We start from the raw sequence: 12,219 nt of genomic DNA, 5'->3' as shown, positions 1-12,219 counted from the left end.
TCATTCACTGCAGGACATTTCTCACAGGAACTCAGTAACACCCTGAACTGATGGCAAAAAAAAAGACAGACCTGAGTCTGAACAAGGAATAAAAACCAGATTTCCTCCCAGTATTTGAGAGCATTGGCTAGGTAATCAAAATATTTAAATGTACCTTTTATTTTAAACTGTTGCTTATGGAATATAGCAATTATGAGTAATATTTTTACTAATATTTCAATAAAGACAGAGTTGCCCTCTTCACCATCACACATGAAAATATATTTACTTTTGTGTAAACAGACATATATGAAGTAGTTGAAATGTAAATTCAGAAGCCTTGGTGTGAAATCAATTTTTGCTGTGCTCTACATTTGAAGTGTAGCTCTTACCTTGCATCTATTTGTCATTTGTGAAGTGCTAAGGTTCTACTGTAGTGTGCATGAGCTCATTTCCATCATAGACAAATATCAACAGATACAGCCTCCCTCAGCATAGAATGCAAACCTATGAATTTTTTAAATGGTTTAAGCCATACATATTTAAATATTAATGAAATTAAATTCTGACCACTTTGGCTGCTGAAACCTCTAAATCTTTAAAAGGAAGTTTCCTCAAAATATTTTGACATTTGTAGAAATCTTTGCCTGTCTGAAGTTTTAACAGGGGAGCACTTGGTCAAAACATTTTAATTTGAAAAATTTTTACAAAACCTGCAAAGTTTATGCTAATTCTGAATCCAACCCTATTTTGAAGACTAAAATTAAAGCCATACTTATGCATTTAAATTGACGACCTGTTTTCACAAATACTGATCTACTTCATCTCTCCCCAACTCAGCCACCTTGTATGAAGACACCAGTTTAGAAGCACTACACGTCTAGTAAATGCTTTCACTTCACCAGCTGTGTTAGAAAAAAAGTATTGATCTCACCATCTCAATTTTTAACCTTTAAAGAACAGTTAATAGTTATTCACTTCACAGAAGCTTTATGGATGAATTAGTGTGTAGAAAACAATTAGTATATATTACATAATTTCATTACTTCTGCTATCACTACTATCTCTGCTCCTACTGATATTTGTGCATGAACTCAATTTGGTTTAGTTTTTGCTTGTAGCATTTGCATGGCTAAAATAACACAAAATCTGGGCATTCTCTCTTTTTTTTCTTTTTTTTTCTTTTTTTTTGGTTAAGTAAATTTATAGCATAATTCCAGCTTCTGCATTGTTTTGTTGCCACAAAAATACCAGAGATGTAAGAAAAATTTGGGAAAAGCACAATAATGACTATTCCAAATATTTACCCTGGGGGACAGAGAGAGCAAAAGGCACCTTGGAAACGTCATTCGAGAGGATATGGGGCAGCAGCCCTTTGTTTGCTTGTTGCCCTGAGAGTAATACACTATGTTGTCCAGATCCATAGGCTCAAATGCAAATATCAAGACAAAGTTATCTAATTAGCAGCCTCACAACTGCCTCTGGGTTTTATGTTGCTTTTGTCAGGGTTGGTTTTGTATAGTAGTCTCCTCTGTTTGAAAGAACATAATGAAGGTGATTAAAATGATTTATTAACATTGTGCCCATTTGAGCAAACAGTCCAAACATTTCTATATTCCCTGGTATCAAGCACAGTGATCTTCACACAAATATCCGAAGCTCTTTTAGCTTTTTAAATTTTTCCACAGCTTGACTTTAATTAATGTTTCATGTGCAAATTTATATACAGTTACTGTACCAACTGACTCGCTTTTGATTTTATTTGGATTCTTTTGGAAGAGGAGAGGGAAGATATTGTCACAACAGACCGTATATTTAAATGAATAATAAATGCCTGTAAGTCTATATGGTGTCCCATGGGACATCTACTCCTCTTCACTTGGAGGTGGTCTCCACAGATACCCACTTGGTTCCAACAAAGAAAGGGACATATGAGGTGCCAGTCAGAGGACTAGTCTGTATTTTGCTGTAAAAGCGGAGGAGTAGAAAAGAATCCCATTATTAAACTGAGTGCCTGGCTATGACATATCTAACATTTATTTTAAATTTTATCTTAAAAGCAGTAAGATTTTTGGCCACCAGCACTCTCCTCAGGAAAGCCAAACAATTGGGAATGTGCTGTTAATTTCCAGCCTGAGTTTACTTATGGCCAATATCAAAAATGGTTACTAGGTGCACTGGTTGGAAAACTTGTCAGAAGAAAAACAGAGGTGGATATGTTAAAGCTATATGGTTTTTGGATGAACATTCTCTAGATCTGCATAAATAATTTGGCTATGGACACATAAGTCCTACTTTGCAGCTTTAAAAATATCAGGCTTTAATAGAGAGATGAATGTTTGTACCTCCAAAAACCCAGTTTCCTTAGTATTTTCAGATGGTGAGTCCAGCACTCCAGGTAGCATTTCTGGAGGATTAAAAGCCTGGGGCCCTGGAGTTTGGCCCACCAAGAAGTGCTTCTGAAAAGGATGGGTGGCCTTGATAGAATTTCAAATACGAAACAAGATTTTGACAACACAGCTGTACTTAGCCCATGAACTAGCTTTCACGTTTACCAAGGAAGCCTGTAATTTGTGGACCAAGAGTTATTTACTTCTCTTAAAAATAAACTCAGCAGTCCAAGCCCTACATGAAGAAGAGAAGATGCCAAAATCAAGGACTGTGGCACACTTGGGTCTCCTGCATAGACCTGTAGGATAGTGCTGCTGCTTTCTCACTGTGTTCAGCAGCCCACATGGCTGTGAGATATTTCTCGATGCTGTTTCAGCTCCCAAGAGCTGGGTGCTGAAGAGGAAGAAGGGCTGAAAAGGGACAGTCAGTGGGCTGGAAAAACAGGATGAGAGCTGCAGGATTCACAGTAATGATAGGGCTGAGAGGAAGACAGCAAAAGAGGACTTTGCACACTCCTTGTGCCATGAGGCTGGCATGGCACAACAGGCCAAAACGGAAGAGTACCTTTGGCTTTTTTTTTTAGGAAGCCCTTGCCAAAGATAAAAAAAGCCAGTTTGCACGCCTTTGCTAGGAATATGTTAGTGAAACAAGTGAGCTGGTCATGCAAACAACTTGTTTGACAGAAAGCAAACCAAGTGTCAAAAGCCAGGCAGAGTTCAACAGCTAAGCCTGGAAATGAGACACCCAGATTGTTCTGGATTTGCTCTGGTTCAGTTGATGCAGCAGATAAACAGTTAATGCCATTAGTGAACAAATGGCAGCGATCAAAAACCAACAGGAAAAGGCCACCACTTGCCATAATGCGAGCGAAATGACTGCGCTGAACGCCCTCCCTGCTGGGAGGTGGCAACACTAGATAAAAGCAAACGGAAAAAGAAATATTTTGGAAAAAACCTCTCCCTGCCCCAAATAAATTTCTTCCTGCTGGAAATTTTTGAAGTCCAGTTATTACTGTTAAGCTGAGTTTGTTCACAGGAAAAACAGAGAATGATGGAGCTGAAGAAAGTCTCAATTCTCAGCCTGTGAAATACTCATAAGATCCACTTTAGTGTTCATGGATCCCATGCATAATGAGGCCCATGGAGTCTGTTGTAGGGAGAAAACAATGAAGAGAGACAGGTAGCATGCTTAGCATGCTGCAGAAAGGGTTAAAAGTGGTCAGTTCATCACTCTCCTGTGTGGTGCCTTGGAAGTTTTCACAACACCAGATGTGTGAAAAAAAAAAGAAGAAAGCAAGCCCAGTGAGCACCAGTAGACATCCTGGTGCCCTGGAAGCAGTTAAATTAACACCCAGCAGGGACAAATTTGCAGCTTTGGGAACAAGCTTAAAGTTAGTCTGTTTTCATTCCTGGAGTGAATTTGCAAGTGTATGACAGTGAAGTACAGCCTGGGAAGGAGCAGGCGGCTTTGGATTAAGGATGGATAGCCAGAATTTGCTCCCACCCTCCCTCCTCCCACTCTGTTTTGCACTTAGGCTGTGAAGCTCCCAATACTTCTTCTAATCCCTCTGTCTTTCCATGTCTTTTACCAGTTCCAGTAGGAAAGAAAAAAGTAATTCTTTTTTTTTTTCCCCATTCTAGCTGAAACCAGACAAGACTGGAGTCACCCCAGCAAAACCTGCTTTAGCTGGGATTGCAGTTAACAGTCCTTCGGAGAAATCTAGTTCTGCAATGGATAAAGTTGGATGCTTTTCTAACTAGAACCAAAGCACTAAATCCTTTAGTAATTCATCACTCAGTTGGAGCCGGGCTGTGGCCCGGCTTGCAACCACTGCAAATTATAGAAAAGACTGGAAAAAGAAAAGTCTGTGAGAGTACATCTAAACCATCTTCACAGAATTACAGAAAGCCCTCACAGTCCCTCTCCCTCATACAAGTTACATAACAAATTGGATCCATAAAAATACCATCTTTCCTCATTTTCACACCTTAGTTATTGCAAATATTTTGGCATCAGTCAATCACAGGGAACTTTTCAACCAAGGTGGATTACACCGCTTCTTATGAAGGCCTGAGAAGGCCAATCTCCCTCATTCTTCCTTGTGTATATCTTTGGCAAGGTAGGAAGAAACTTCAAACCCTGAAACAGCCTTCTCAGAGAGGTGGTTGATGGCCCAAGCCTGTCAGTGTTTAAGAGGTATTTAAACCTTATAAAAATGTTGGTCAGCGCTGGTTTGCTGAGGCAATTGGACTACATGATCATTGTAGCTCCCTTCCAACTGAACTGTTCTATATATTTTATTCTGTTCTGTTCCATAAGTTGGTTATGCAATGGCTACACTTGCAGCTGAACATGGTGGAGGAGCTGTAGGGTCCCCTGAAGGAAGAAAATCAGAGAAAGAGTTGTATTAGTTGCTTCCCAGTGGGGCAAATACACTGCTTATTCTGTCTCCCTGACTGACAGGACAAACAGCAAGGCCTGAAATGTGTACTGTGTCCTTTCAATTTGGCAATTTGAAAGGCTCAGGGCTGGATTTCCTGCCCTGTTCTGAAGACTCCCTGCAAACCCTTTGGGAACTACTGGACACGAAAGCCTTATGCTCCTTCACTTATTCCTGGCATAGGATACAGAAACAGTTCTTAAGTGTTACCAATCTTCCACTTCCCCATTGCAAAGACTGTAGGTTCTTGTCCCATGTGTATCAGTAGCTCCTAATCTGCTCCATTTTCTCCCACACTATTTCCCTTGGATGTCCTGTCTTCCTCCACCTGCACCCAGACTCACTCTCAGCCTTCTCCTCCTGAGCTCCCAATCCTTCTCACTCATTCCCTCTCACCCAAACCAAATTTGCACCCTGTATTACTGCCTTCCAGGCTTCTTCCTACCCTCAGACCCTCACTCTTTCTGGGCTTCACTCCTTTACCACCTGCTCTTACAGCTCTGTCCATCCCATCCAATTGCCCTACTCTGGATTCAGTCCCATCTGGCTGTTTCTTTCCCTTGCACTGAACTTTCTGCTCTGTGACTCTCTTTGTCCTGTCCCTCCACACCCAGTGTCCCTCTTGCAGTCAGCTGTTCACCTTCCACTCCTTCTCCAGACACCTCCTTAGGTGAGGTTCCCCAGCACCAGCCACCTGAGGTGAGTTTAGCAGCTCAATGGCAGAAGCAATCCCATCTCTGCTTCTGGCCTCCACCTGGGTGCTCCTGCCTCTTCCCTTGTGCAGGTGTTGGCTTTGCCTGACCCGACAAGCTGAAGAAAACCTACATAGAGAGAAAAAGGATAGCTCTCTGCTTGCCTTGTGAGAGCTTGGACAAGTGCCAGAGGAAGAAGTACTCACAAGGCTAGGGTGGGGAAGGATTTCTTGCCCCTTTCTGAAGCTTCTAGTCTTTAGATCAGCTCTTCCACCCTGTGAAACCTCACATAAGAGAGTCCAAAGCCTCTGTGCTCCCCTTCTTTTGACATATTGCCACTTAACTCAATGTCAGAAAGCAAGTTTCAGTCTGCACGTCTTTCAGGCAGAGCAGCAGAGCTGGGCTCACGGGTGTTGAGAGTTTTCTGCAGAGAGGTTGTTCCCCACCACGTGCCTCGCCTGGGTACTCTGGGAGCAGCCTCCTCACTGGTTACATAGGAGGCTTAGGGGATGCACATGAAATACAGATATCTGGTCTGAAAGAGAGGGATAAATATCCCTCCTTTTACTCAATTCCTGTGCTTTCTATTGATTCACTAGGTCTGGTTCACCTCCAGACTCTGTCAGAGGATTTTTCTGCAATGGTAAGCGTATTCAACAACTCCAGTGGATTGCTTGTAACGGCTTTGAATGACATCTTCCTTCTTTATTTCTTTCCCCAAATACACAAGAATATATAAAATATACTGTAAGATTTCCTTCATCTCAAAGTTTGGCTGGCTTGCTTATTTAGATTATAAATTCTTCAGGGCAAAACCTGTCTCTTACACTGTGTGTGTACATTACCAGAAACAGGCATGCAGCAAATGAAGCAGGCAGATGGTTCTGGAATAGTTCTGTTGGAGCATCTGGCTGATTTTCTGGAACAGCATCACATTCAAATGGTAAACTCACCCGTGAAAACTCACATTAAAGGAACATTACTAGGTCTGTTGCTGTCTTAACAACAGTCATCTGTGGCCTGGGGCAGGTCTCCACCATAAAAACACCAGCAGTAAAAGTGGCTGAGTGGAGGAATAAATATTTGCTATTAAAATATTCCTTCATTTTGAACCCCGGGAGAGAGAAATTACTGGGACTAAGCACTCTTGAGCACTTCGGGGAATTAAAATAATAGGAAGACTCTAGGGAGAACTGGGGCTTGTTAATTTTTTTTTTGTTCCTTGACTTCTTGAGGTATTCCTAAATTGTCTGCAAACAAGTAAAAACTTACAGGAAAGGGTTTTTCACCATGCCAGCTCCAAATGGTTGTGGAATTATATTGTTTTTCCAGGCTGCCTTTCCAAAATCCCTGCAGGAAGTTGACTCAGGGCTTGACTCTGGCCTCAGATGCATGCACAGCAATAGCAGGAATCCTCACTTCAACCAGGTAAGAAGCCCTGGTGGACACCATAACTTTATGGACAAGTTCACAGATCAAGATAGGCTAACTAGGTCCCTAGCAGAGAATCAGACCTGAAGCATCCTTGGCCCCTTTTCTTCTGGTCAGCATGCCATCTTCACAGTTCCTTATCTCAGACTTGTGCTGTTACACTTCCTTTCCAGTTAATCTAATAAGCACAAACTCACGTCCTGTTTTTGATGATGATTCCTCACTTTACGCTACCACCCCAGGCCTGTAAACTATAATCTCAGCCACCACCATCCTCATCTTCTGAGTACACACTCAGTACCTTGGCTGTGCCTTTGCTTTCCTTCTCTAGCCCATGCCTCCCAGGTGGTGGTGGAGTACAATCAGAGGGCTGAAGCGCTAACCACCTTATTGTACCCTCTGTCTCTAACAGCAGGTTTTTCCCTCCTTCATCCAAGACAACTGACTGAGTTATGAAGGGTCTCTTGGATCACTGCAGTTCTCAAACCAACACCTTAAGACCCGCAGATAGGGAAAAGTTCATACCTATCAAGTTCTTTCCATAATACCCATCTTATCTTTGATCTTATAGAAGTCAGGTCAATGTTATCCCTTTGAAACAGGTGACATTTTTAGTCTGAGTTTATACAGTTCTTCACAGAATTTCATTTTGCCCTCTCAGTGGACCTCCCAGGCACTTTCACAATGTTAATAGATAATGAATGAGACTTCAAGTGTGCTGACATTAGCAAAGAACTCATCCAGGGAAGCTCAATGATGTTTTTCATTGGTACCTTCATGGAAGTACCTTCAAAAAGCAGCTCAACAGAGACATCAGGAACTGTCTCATCTACCTCCCAAATCCCCCAACCAAGAAGCCTTTGACCATGGATAATAACCTACTATTCTTCCAGTGTAAATGCTTTATGCAAAGAGTTCAAGAAACCGTATGGAACTTGGGGTGTCTCTGAGACTTTGAATTACCATATCCTCAGGGAGTGACTGCCCACAGTGGGACTGTGTATGTATTTTGTTCAGCAAACTGAGCATGAATGATATAAGGCACCACCAAGAAAACTGTCCATAATGACAATACAGGAACTTACAACATTTCTCTCTGGTTTCATGCTCATAAATCAGTTATGACCCTGCAATTGATGGTGGTTATTGGGACATACTCAAGTTTTTGTCCAGAATATTTAATTCAGAAGTCCTTGTATGAGGGAATGTGACCAAAATGGAGATATCAAGAAAAGCTGTCATCCAAATATTATTTTTATAGAGAGCTTTGAGAGAAAGGTCACATTGTTATTTTCTTACACTATGGAACAGTTTCTATTATTACAGATTCCAAAAGCCTGGAATCGTTGTCATTTATGATCTAAGTAAAATTCAAGTCCTGGTTTGTACCCATTACCAAAAGCTTCTCTAGGTTTTCTCTCTTCATTTCACAAACATTTGTAAAATACTTCCTTCACACTTGAAAAGAGAGAAGTTGCCTCACCAAAACGTGTTCTTGTTTTCTTCCATAGCGGTAAACACAGAGGTTTAGGAAAATACTCTTTTAATAAAGAAAACACATTTTCTTTGAGAAATTTCAGAGACTAAATTAGATATGTGAGTTACTACTCAGCAGTGAATGGTAATAAGAGTTTTTTATAACTAATGTCAAAAAAGACATTAGTTATAAAATGTCTTTTTGGTCCCGGTGCTTCTTCCTCACATAGCACTCTATCTGAAAGTTTAACACATACTTTTTATTGAATCCACATGGTGTCCATGCTTTAAAAAAAAAAAAAAAAAAAGGTAGAAGGTCATATCCTGCTTCTAACTATGCTGCTGTGAGTTCAGTTATACTCTCCTGAAAATAAATGAAATTTCTCTGGGCCTACACTGGAGAAAATGAGAGGAGAATCTGTTTCAGGATCTCTGCATGCAGGTTAGTTGAAATACCACCTCTGTCCCTTGGAGATATTTCAGATGATGAATGCATATTAAGCTCTGGGCATTGGAAGGGCTGGTGTAATGGAATGGTTTGCAAGGGGGCAGTCACATCAGCACCTGGAGCTCCTCTGTGGTGGCACATCCCTTAGAGCAGTGCTGATCAGTAATCCTACAGGGAAAACATGCTAGGAGCTGGTACTGGAGAAGGGACTGCTCAGTATTCAGTAGGGAGGAAGACTGGTTGCATGTAAAAGGAGACTGTTAAGTTCCAGTAAAGAAAATGATCTAAGGTGTGTTCCAATTCGGACAAGTAAGGGCAAATACCACCACCACCCCTTAAACTGTGACTAATCACAATTCTTGGGTTATTGAAAAAGAGTGTAGAGATGGGAAAAAGGAGAAGGTGATCCCATCCTCAAAGCAATTCTTAAAGAACAAGGACTAACAAGGCCCTGAGTTTTCCACAAGCAAACACTGTTGTGGGTTGTATCTACACTGATGTACCCAGAGCCTTAAAAATATGGACTACTGGTTGCTCATGTAAAGTGGAGGGTGAAGCTCTCACGATCCCTTGTGTTATCCTTGCCTCCAAAGCCAAGACTAAATAGGACACATGCCCACATGCAGCAGATGAAGTGGCCTTGCTCTCTTAGGGCTCCTGTTCTCATGAGCTCAGCCTTCTATTCTCCCCTCCCTTGAGCAAATGAAGTTGAATGAAAACAATTGGAGAAAAATTCAACTTGAAATCCTTGAGTTTAATTTGGCTTTAGGTCAAAACCAGAAGGGGATGAATAATATTTTATTTAGTAGATACAAGCTTTTTTTGTTGTTGTTGTGGGGTTTTTTTTTTTTTGGTTGGTTTTTTTTTGTTTTGTTTTTATTTTTTTACTTCTTCACGGAAAAGTAATAGATCTTATTCAACAAATAAAATGGCTGATCAAAAACTTGGAAAATGTGTGAGGAATTTCTTGGACTAGTTAAAAACATCAAGTCCTCAGTTCAAAAATCTTAAGTCTTACTTCAGAAGCATCTCTCATTGACTGGACTACATTCCTTCAACAGGGTAAAGTTAGGCTTTTACCCAGGCCCAGTTACAGATTTTCAGCTGAGGCTCTGTAGAAGTATCACAAACCTGATTAAACTTGTATAGAATTTGGAGCTTCTAATACTTCCTAAGCAAAGAGAGTGTTGAATTTCTATGAGTTTTTTCATTACTATGTGTATGTTGCATTCAGATAGACAATAGAAAGGAATCTTTCCCAGAACAATGGAGAATAAAAGAGAGAGGCAAACAAACCCTTCATTCAGATCAACCTTCCAGGAAACCAAGATGATTTCCATCATTTTTATGACTTTTCCCTAGAGGCAAAAGACATCTAATTAGCAAATCCCTCTGTAAGTTTGTTTCAATTGACACAAAGGGAATGTGACAAGCAGAGAAATTATAAGCCTTACATTTCCAGTTAACCAGTTTGAACTGATAAAACCAAGCTCAGATGGGTTTTGGGGATCTTAAAGCTTGGGGAGCAAATAATCCAGAGGGTGAGTTAGTTCTGCTAAAAATGTGAACTTATGGTGTTGCAGTCAGTGATTTCTGACAGCAGTGTCACAGCAGTCCTTTGTGAATGTGCCCTCACATCACCAGCTACAAAGCATTGCAGTGAGTTGTGACATGGTCCTATAATGATCTGGGGAGGAGCTGAATGATACCAAGCAGAATCAAATCTTGATTCCTCAAGCAGAAATAGAGCATGAGTAAAATAAATATTAATCATGAAGTTAATTAGTAAATGCTGGTAATTAATCATGCATTACTTTTAATGATGGGTAGAAATACTCAGAGGTGGGAGACGATCCTTCAGGAAAGCAGGCTGTGCAGCCTAAATGAGGTAATGTCCCCATTGCTAAAATCAGCAGCAGTCGATCCACAAGGTCGTTTTGACCTTTGTTGTCTTTACTGGAAGATAATACTAGCAGCATCTCCTCCCCCTCGATTTAATATCTAAATTTATGTGGCAAGCAGGCCCTGTCCAAGGGGTTGGTGGGCTCTTGCAGCAGTGCAGGCAGGTGCTAAAGGGTCCACAGGACTCATAAATACTGCCAGGTAAATGGTTACATTCAAACCTTTTAAAAACTCTGTAATTCATGGACCAATTATATTTCTAAGTATTGTTCCAGCAACTACAAAATACTCTAATTGAGAGAGACATAATTGATATCCTGAACTTCATCAGCACTTTGGAACAACTGCTAGGGATCTCTAAAAAAAAGCCAGTTATCTCTCTAGAGCATGGAAAAAACAGCATCTTTACTGCAAAAGCCCTGTAATCTGTGTCTAAAAAGCTTCCAAGCTTCTCAGCTGTGCTGTGGGTCAGGTAGCCACATCTTGCAGAAACAGCTGTGGGAAGTGGTCAGATGACAAGAAATATTGGAAAATTAGTTGGCAGAAAGAAATCTGTGATGATAGGCAAAACCCCTTCCTTGGGGTAATATCTCAAGTTACGCTATCACTTAGGACAAGTTTCCTAAAGCAAAGATCTTGAGGCCACACAGGTGAGAAATCCTTCTACACTCACGGTAAATCTTGCAAGTACTACTGGGGCCGAGGTGCCCAGTCCCATCTTGTTGGCTGACCCCCCTAAGCAGCAGCCCAAGAGGGCACAGAGCAAGTAGTTAACATTACTTCAAGCAGAGCTGCTCTCATGTTTTTATGCCTCACCAGAATGTGACCTTGCAAATTTGTTCAGAAAAACAGTAGTGTTTGCAGAAGTCTTGCCTGTCTCCCCTGTGATGACAGATTGCTGGAAGGTTCATGATGGCTGAATGAAGAAACAATTAAAATTCATCTGTCTGCCAGTCTATTAAGAGAATGGGGAAATGCACCTTAGAAGAGAGCACACAGTGGCTCAAGAAGAACAGCTTACAGACACCTCCCATAAAACAGCAAAACTGTGCTTGCATCCTGCAAATGCTCATTCTACAGCATCTTTCCACAAAGCAATTTCTCACACCTACCCATAGGTTTCACCTGGTACCTCTTGCTAAGGGACTTGTTGGAGTAAGTCATGGTTAGTTGTTCAGGAAATTTAAAAGGAGAAAGGTGTGCAAGCATACAACTGTATTTACTCTTTTTAAAGCATCAGCCTATTCATCCAGTTTGGTGAAGAAACTCCAGCTTAGAAGGATTCGTTCACAGTGCTGCCTTCTGGGAGTCCATGGAAAACAGGCTTTCATTTTTGAACAGCTTCTTATAGCTTTTTTCCCATCTCCACACCTATACTGCAATTCCATATCTTCAAATATGCTGAGATGAAATCCCACCTAAACTACTCAGAGTTGCCTAAACATTCCAAGGTCAAATAT

At 41.0% G+C, this 12,219-nt stretch overlaps 1 protein-coding gene across 3 annotated transcripts in view; it reads right to left on the bottom strand.

Annotated features, from left to right (window-relative positions):
- Positions 1-12,219, bottom strand: part of MAML2 (mastermind like transcriptional coactivator 2) — a 211,846-nt gene that overhangs the window by 50,914 nt on the left and 148,713 nt on the right. The gene's annotated exons all lie outside the window — the stretch shown is intronic.

The sequence above is a fragment of the Agelaius phoeniceus genome, chromosome 2, assembly GCF_051311805.1.
Source record: "Agelaius phoeniceus isolate bAgePho1 chromosome 2, bAgePho1.hap1, whole genome shotgun sequence".
NCBI lineage: Eukaryota > Metazoa > Chordata > Aves > Passeriformes > Icteridae > Agelaius > Agelaius phoeniceus.
This window is presented reverse-complemented; position numbering and strand designations above follow the sequence as displayed.